Below are 9,692 nucleotides of genomic sequence, written 5' to 3'. Positions count from 1 at the left end.
ATATATATATATATATATATATATACACACACACACATATATATATCCCTTAAATTCGTGACTTTTATTTATACTTTAGAAAAATATATGTCTTGCAGATAAGCACACTACAGCGGAGAGAAATATATATAAATACATATATACATATATACATATATATATATATATATATATAATATTTCTTATACTTATTTATTAAAAAACCTTATGTAGCAGATATACAACACTGTAGATTTACTGCACACTATCTTCAAAGCGCTATGTTGCAGTTTTACATCATTATCCATTTAAGGGATATATATATATATATGTCTGTATGTTAATAACTCGTATTTATCCTTCTACTGTTTTCATACTATGAGTGTCTGGAAAAAATTAAGACCGCCCATTGTACTTTTTTCTTTACATATAGGAAACTATGTACATATTTTCTAGCGTGTACAATAAGGAATATTATATAAAATTAAAGATAATTTTTAAGAATCACATAGAAATAAAGTCGTGTTTACATTACGGCAATTTTGTAAATCGAAACAAAATCTCTTATATCCACTAATTATTAACATTGTCTTAGTTTAGTAAAAAGTTACTTTGTAACTAAAATATGCAATTACGAAAACACGTACAGATGAATAGATATTTTTATAATGATTCTTTGACCCCGACCTCAATTGTTATATTTATGAAGATAATTAGCTTGTGATTTTTAAGAAATATTTTGTGATTTAAACAAAAAATACTATATGTATACACACACATACATAAAATACTATATATATATATGTATGTATGCTGCTGTTCTATTCTGGTAAATCTTTGCAGAAGATTTCGGCAATTTCTTCATATTTGACTGACCACCGAGTGATAAGATTTAAGATTTCTTTCATTAACTGTCTTCAACTATTCTTGTCATATGCCTAAATAAGAATTAATTTTTAAATCATTTAGTAAATAAATTATTTATGTCAATAAGCTAGATGTGATATGAACGTATGATAGTCTTTTCAAACTATATATTATCTAATATGTTAAATTGGTAACAATAGTTTTAACAATTGCGGCTATTTGGTTATTAACTTTTATTAGGATAGATTTTTGTTTTCTGGGAATTTTATTAAAAACATCTGATTTCGCTTATTACAAATGAATTAAATTTTTCGATTTCACGACGCTTTTTAAATACACTATAGGTGTACCCTTTTTTTGAAAATTATATACAATGATACATACAAATTATTTAATATTAAAAATAGACAAAATAATCTAGTGCAATATACAAAAAGCGTTGGAAAACAAGATACTAATTACTGTTTTCTATATCAAAACTATTTCATTTTGCTCATGTTTAAAACTACTTGTTGTTACTAAAGCCTTTGCTCTATTATACTACAATCAGTGGCCGCAGGATCTTACGTGTGCCGTACACGGCGGCTTTTCCATTTTCCCACGGTAATCCAAGACAAAACCTTACATTATCATAAATTTGTACCGAATTTCCCACATGGGATTTTACCTTCCGTGTTACTTGAGAAGGTGCGTGAAATGTTGTATTTACCCAAATATTAACATATGATAGTGTTTAACTTAAAAATATATGTACATATTTTATAAAACACAAAAAGAAAAATCCGTTTAAGTCGGATTTGACAAAAATTATTATTTGATTAATATTTTACTTACGTTTATCTGTGAAAGTGCTTTTTTACTATTTGAAAAAATTGATTTCTTTTTATTTATCATATTTTTTACTTCCTAGAGAGTTTTCCTTATATATTATGTAGTATTTTCTTTTTCTTCTACTTTTTAGCCGATCGACGCCCACTGCAAGGCAAAAGTTTTTCCCAAAGAACTGCCCATAGCTACTTCAGATGGCCGATTCTTCGTGCAACGTCAGGTCGTGCAACCTTAGTTTTTCGGCGTATCTCATAGTTTCTAATTTGATCTTAAAACGAAACTCCTAACAAAGCTCTCTCCGTTACTCTCTGAGTTACCCTATTATTACAATTTTACTTAATGTGTAAATGAATTATAAGATAAAATAAAAGAAAAAAAATCATCTCTAATAATATAATATGCTTCGCAAAATGTTACAGTTATGGCGAAGAAGCAGGAAGAAACTCCATAACAACATATTTTTAAAAAATAAGAAAAGAGAATCTAGTATTATCCCCAATCTTTTTCATTTTCGACTAAGCGCCTGTTTTAATTAAATAGCAAAGTTTCATAACATGATATTTGCAACTAATTAAGATTAAGATCTCTTTTGTGTCACTGTTCGATTTTACATTGATACCCTCAATAAAAAAATTAACTAAACTTCCCAGTAACTACATTCTTTATTTTCAAATGAAGCATCAACATTTCCAAAAGCACTTTGATTTGGGAAGAATCCAATAAAGGCTTTCTCTCTTGGGCTCACTTACATGAGTATTATTGTTGTTGTTAAAGAAGTTCATTACCTAGGTTTATGAAAACTTTAAAATTGTTAACACTGAAAAATTACGTTTTAGCGAATTTTATTATACGACAATACGGAGACATTACATGGGGTTGTATTGCAATACCATAGACAGTTGTGTGTCTTCTGTCGACCTTAAAAATTAGTTTATCCACCTCGTGTGGAGGTCAGAACTTTAAGACCTTTGCGGCCGTCTATTTTGTTCTCTATGTGGTCTGCCCATTGCCAATCCTGTGGGTTCGACCACAAATTTTCATTTATTAATCCGATCTCGCTGAGAAATCCCGAGCATGGCGGCTACGCCCATTGAAAGTCTATGAACCTAGCCTTTGAAATAGAGTGATTACATATCATATTATAATGCTAACAACAACAAAACAGTGATCGATAATCATATTTGATATTCCAGTAGTTTATACAATGAAGGAAAAAAAGTCAATGTGACATTGACAGACTAATTTGCGGATATTACCACCGGATCACAAAGTAGATGTATTTGCCGCCATATTTACACTTATTTCACGCTCTCCTGTTTGACGTAAAGGGAAACGTGTTGCGTGTGAAAAATGCCACATTGGTCGGCGTCTGAAAGCGATTTAAGTCATAAGCTGAAGCGTTTGGAAAATTAATTAAAACGTGTAATGTACCGCAGTAGGACTTGAGTTTTAAACTTCTGATGGGTGATGATTTTTAAGGCTAGGTTTACATTTGAATGTTTTAGTTGGCGTTATATACCGAAACTCGGATTACGCACGAAAATTTTGACAGACAGTGTACACCAAGGGCGGGTTTACGCTTGAATCTTCGAGGTCAGTGAACCTTTCGTGAGTTTGATTTCGTTCAAAAGTTTTGACGAGCGGTGTGTATCAAGGCTTAGTTTGAACTTGAATGTTTTGAGGAGCGGTGTAAGTTTTCTTCTTTAACTTAATAACAAAAACATACAAACATTGGTTATTAATCGGCTTACAATTTTTTACATATTAAAAATAATGATTGAATACTCATTTTTTATTTTACTATCCACTTAGAATTATTCATATTGACAACTGTGTAGCCTCATTAGATAGAAACTGGAATCAAATTGAGTTTCTAATGCGCCGAACTCAGAGAATAATCCACAGTAAAATTATTCTGAGTTTTTTGTGATCAGCCCAATAATATCTGTAATTTATTACATTCTCAAAATTTATTATCTCTTAATAAATCCTTCACAATTTAAAAGGATTTCATAAAGTTTTGTTTAAAAAATTAAAGTATTTACAATGATTTTCAGACTTTACATGAGTGTATTGTAATACACAGTTACTTGCAAAAGAGTTAATGATTTAACGAAGCCTGGAGAAAGGCTACTTCATTATAATTTCTGTCATATGACGTCCACTGTTGGTCTTAAACCTCCATATTTGTTTCCAATAGGATCGTTTGGAAGCGGCTTGCATCGATCATGGTTGTCTGTCTATCTCGTTGATGGACGTTCTAGAATGCTCTTGGCGATCTGTGATCTCCACTCTAGAACCTTAAGGCTCCTGCGGTGATGCGTTCATTCTAAGCACGCATAGATTTATGTGATCCAGAAGTCCTTCACATTCTGTCGAGCACTTGTACTAAAAATATATTATTTATAAATGAATTGTAGCTTATGAATTGGGCAAGCGGATAAAGTGCGTTCTACCATTTATTAGATCTGCCATCTCAGAGAATTTTCCTCAGGTGTTTCCTTGTAACGAGGCTTAGGTCGACTTATCAGTTGTTTATACGTTATCCTTGATATGGGTAATCATAACTGAAGCTTACAATAGAGATTTTTTTTATTATTAACCGATTGTCACATCACCAGTGTATATTTCCTTTGCAACAAAATTTAAAAAAAAGTATTCATGCCATTGCGGGGGAATTAAATCTCGTTATAGGTTCTATGTAATTAGGCTTTTTTAGCATTCTTCTTCTTATACAAGTGATCACTATATCCTATGCAGATAATACTATTAGTAAACGTTTCATTCATTCATTTATTCCTATGTCCCTAAGATGGGGCATCCACAGTACGTCGCCATCCTGAACGGTCTTGAGCCTCGCGTTTTACTTCGCTCCACGTCATTTCAACTGCCTTCCACGTTTACATAGAAATAAATAAATAAATTAGTAACTATTGCTTCTTCTAATATTACATGGTACTTCTTTGCCGGCGATACACGCAAACTGTAACACTTGGTTAGGTTCACATATTGGAAGGCCTAGCATTACGTCTACCAGTTTGTGGTCACCACCGCCACTTCAGACAAACTTTTCGAGCTACGTCGGGGAACTTAGTTCTTTTGAGAACCACCTTAATTATCATAGAACCATGAACCTGTGGGGAAAATGATGCAAGAAGAAAGAGGGTTGTTCGAACTTTAAATAGTTTTTAAAGAGTGTCGCCAATTAAAAAAGTTACTGTAACTTTTTAATTTTAAAATAGATTCGCCACGATGACCGATCTTGCGCTACCTGTATCTAGATGACATCCCGCGATCCTAACTGTGTCTAACATAATTCTAACATTAATACAACATGTGTTAAAATTTATTTTGATTTCATAATTAGTCTAAGGATTGGTTTGACTAAGGATTGTTGGCGACAACCCCGTCACGTCACCTTGAGAGTAGTGATCTTAAACCGGAATTTACCGGTTTACACTAGACCGGGCGAGTCCGGATTTAACTAGTTGTTCCCCGTTACTTCGCTCGTAATCTTTACTCGGACTCAGTGTTATTCCTTTTTTAAAAAAAGAATAGCTAGTTTTTTAAATAAATTGCACTGAGTGGTGACTTTATAGAACGTATTGACAAAAGAGTTTTTTGCAATAATACTATGATATACATATGTATGTCGTAGCGCCGATAGATGGCGTTGGTAGCGGTTGGCTATTTGATGAGAGTAGCGGTAGACACCGCTTGGTGGTAGCAGTATTTATTATGAAAGAATTGACAATGTCCTGACGTAAGAAGGTTCTATAGGTATTCAGAAGTCGTTAGATGCAAGCCTCTTCTTATTGATCCTATTATAACTCTTTGAGAGAAGCCTACGTCCAGAAGTTGATGCTATTATGTCGAAATGATAATGATGATTGTTTCAAACGATATACGGTATTAGCTGGATTCTAACGAAGAGGCAAAAATAGCAAGAAGAATGAGAATGATAAACAAAAGTGATAAATATCTGTGATATTATAATTGTGAAATTAAGTGATATATATTAAATAAAATAAAAATGAATTATGAATAAATAGATTCTTAAACAAATGATGAAAATTGTAGAAGGAAAGGAAGTAAGTGAGGTCATATATGAAAGGAAAGTATGAAAAGGAATGAAAGACATTGAAAAGGACGAAAGATGTGTGTGGAAATTAATTAAAATTATAATGTAAATAAAGACCCTATTAACGAATGGCAGGGGTTGAACGCAAGGTCCCAAAAATGTGGTCACAAAAAAACCAGGAGGCAACTTAACTAACATGCCATGTATGCTTTAATGATTGGAAGAGCCTATAGTTACTACATTATAATTATCATATGTTTATCTATAAATGTAGAAGCTAAAGAAATATCACATGTATAAGTATGTCAGTGTATTAAGTTATCATAAAAAATACATTTTCACGAGAACAATTTTGTTCATCCAATATTTTCGCTTGTCCACTGCAATGCCGTACGACGTGGATCGTGTTGGCAAATTCGCAATCGATTAGGCCTGCTGCCAACGCGATTTCAATGTTGAAATCGATGCGGAGAATTAAAAAAAAAAACTACAGTTCATTGTTATCGAGACATCGATACTTAAAGGTGCTAATTATGACTGTTCTAGATCATTCTAAAAGTTAAAAGCGAGTCAATTATAGATATTGCAAAAGACAACCGTCATGAATTAAATTTGAAATTAGAATAGAACAGTTCTCACATGAAAATTAAAATGTAGGCATTTTCTTTCAGCTAAGTGTTATACAATTAATTTACTAGTCTCTCATGCCATGAAATCTATGGCGGGGGGGTATATGAAAATGGCCGCGCTTAGCAGGGGGATTGACGATCGCACTGTGGTTATTAGGGTATGTAGAGGGCGCTGCTGTTCATCATCTGGAAACTTCTTTTTGAGCTGTGATAATCCTATATAATTAAATAACAAAGTGTGAATTACATAAGATAACATCCCGGGAATCGAAACCGCGACCAATGATCGCAAGTTTGGAATTTTACAATTGGACCACCATTGATCGAAAGCATGGAATATACCTTAAGGATCATGTAATAAATTAAACAAGGTTATTAAATTAAAACTTAGAAAAGGGTGTAGGTAAATTGCTTTACAGCTTTATTAAGGATATTCTAAAGCAGAGTTCCCCAAACCTTTTTGTGTCGAAGACCCCTTGCCATGTTTTTCCTTGTTGGGTAGACCCTACCCTACTTACCTGATATTGATTTCTTGTAAATTTCTAACTGTAGTGAAGTTTAGTGTTAAAAATTTAAGTAAAAACACATGTTACATTATTAATTTAATTTAAATGAAAACTATTCAAAATAAAATCTTTTATCTCTTGTTTCTGTGTCACAAAGCGATTACCAGCATCCTGCAACTTACACAATTTTATAAACAAATATAATAATTTTTTCACTTCATAGGTACTTTTATAAATAATGTAAATGTTTTGATATTATAAGATAGTATGTTGTAAGTAAATGGGTGCTATCAGTGTATGTGTTGAGATCCATTATCGCGGACCCCCATTTTCATTTCCTGGACCCTCAAATTTTTTTTTTCGCTGACGGTCTACGTCTTGCAAGTTGTCATAGACCCCTAAGTGTCGACATAGACCACTTTGGGAATCATTTAGAACACACAAAACTTAGAAAAGGTTGTGTAAAATTTTGAATAAATTGCTTTACAGCTTCATTAAGGATATTCTAAAGTGACCACAAAAATCTGTCCAAGTTAGTAATGGGCTCTTCTGAGATGTAGGCGTGTTAGAAACCTTCGTAGTTTTAAATTGAAGGATGCTATTATATAGGAGCTCAATTTGATTCAATTTTCTTTCGAATTGGGCTTTTCTAATATTCTTCTCATGACGTCACCGTAAATGATCCTTATTGGAGAATATTATAAATAAATGAATATATACCAGTCTATGAATAACAGGTAATATTTATAATATATAAACTTAAAATCATTTTTAAAATTCGAATGATAACATTATAGATATTGCTACTGCCAGATATTATGATACTGGCCTGTAGGAATTCTCCTATGTAAAAATGTAAATAAATTAATGTGACTTATATTACAGTGATCACTTTATACAGGTTAATTGGATATAGTCATAAAAAGTTATCTTTATATATCGGTTAAACACAGAGGAAAACAAATGTAACTGTAAATGAAAAATAATTTCTTTAATCCATATATATATTTTTATAAGTCTCTCCTCCGAGACATACAGACGTCGTCAAAACAGTCTCTAATAAGAAAAGGACCAATATTTAGCCACTTCCGCACATGCAGCGTGACTGGCACTAATCGGTGCAACATAACTCCTGAAGATACCCCGTGGAGGGGTGAAACACGTGTTGAGTGAATTAATGGTGGTAGTTGTGTAATTCGCATCGCCGCATACGCATTTTTCAGCAGGCTAGCGGGCGGTGCACTTTGTTGCACGACTACCACTGCATGTGGCTAAATATTGGTCCTTTTCTTACTTAGGATGGACTTCCGCAAGGTAACGCCTGATTCCATTAAGTCACTAATGAGTCGTTAAACGAATAACCTCTTTCCGCCAAACACATGGCGACGCAAAGACAGCAGCGGGGCAACAGAACCGTCGGTGGCGTGACCACTGCCACTCTGACAAGAGTAGATAAAAGAGAGAAGATAAAAAAAAGCTTTAATGGGGTGAATATCTAGCTCATTTGTCAACAATAACCTTTACATAAACTTTGTAAAGCTATACAATTGATACGAATTTTTTAAGCACAAATAAGGGTTTTACACTAATTACCGACCACACTTTAAATACCGCAAATTATTTTTCATTATTATCAAGATGCATGCTATGAGTAAAATAGTAAAAACCATTAGCTTCCGTTAAAGTATAAACGAGAAGAGCTTTCAATTGAAAACACACATGGCGACGCAAAGACAGCAGCGGGGTACCAGAACTGGGGCCTGACAAGAGCACACGAATGAGAAGATAAAGGCTTTAATGGGGCGAATGTCTAGGTTATTTATCAACAAAAAACATTATATAAGCCTTGTAAAAATAACGTATTAATACGAATTTTGAAAGCACATTAAGGCTTTTACACCAATTACCGACCACACTTTAACACGTTCACTGCGGCTTGAGGTCGATTCAGCCTCATGGTAGACTTTGCACTGGTGCGGCGCGTAAAACTCGTGTTTTCTCTCTAGTGCGGCGGCTGTTTACACTCAACCGTATGAGGTATGACAAAGACAAATATAGCTTTCTTTATGTCTGCGAAGCATTGACTCAATATTGTAAAAAAATATTGATGAACATGAGGCAGAAAAGGCCTCAACCGCACTACTAGGAAGTTCAGCTTGAGGCTGATTCGACCTCAGCCGCACCAGCTGAAAGTTCTTCAAAATTGGGCCCGGAGTGAACGTGTTAAACACCTCAAATTATTTTTCATCATTATCAAGATATATGCTACGAGTAAAATAGTAAAAACCATTAGCATCCGTTAAAGTTTAAACGAGAAGAGCTTTCAATTGAAAAGCTCTCAAAGCTTTGAGATCTAATTTTAATTACGTCAATAGGTCAGTTTCGTGTTAGCGAATGCTACTAACGAATACTTTGACGATATCAAAAGCTCGTTCCCTCTTAAAAATTACCCTCTAAAGCTTTCGAGTATCATTTTCAACCGGTTTTATTTGTAATTATAACTTTTCGATGGTATTTACCGATCATAACTTCGAAAAAATAGATTTGAAATAATATAACGTGTTTTATGTGATCGGTAATGAAGAAACAAGGTTTTGGTTAGGTTTTGGATCATTTTATCACCAATATTATTTCAAATATTTTTAGATTTTTTCTGCAACATCTTCCATGAGTTTTGTCCTTATTTCAGTTCATAGAGCTGTAAGGTACCCCCTACCCCAAGGCTTCCCTGCAAATATATCTATGGGAGGATTTGAGGATTATGGAAGTTTGTGATTACAGCGTAGTATTATGATATACAGA

The sequence above is a fragment of the Battus philenor genome, unplaced genomic scaffold, assembly GCF_028537555.1.
Source record: "Battus philenor isolate CCGP_79_NKW_IND1 unplaced genomic scaffold, ilBatPhil1.0.hap1 SCAF_9, whole genome shotgun sequence".
Classification (NCBI taxonomy): Eukaryota; Metazoa; Arthropoda; class Insecta; order Lepidoptera; family Papilionidae; genus Battus; species Battus philenor.
This window is presented reverse-complemented; position numbering follows the sequence as displayed.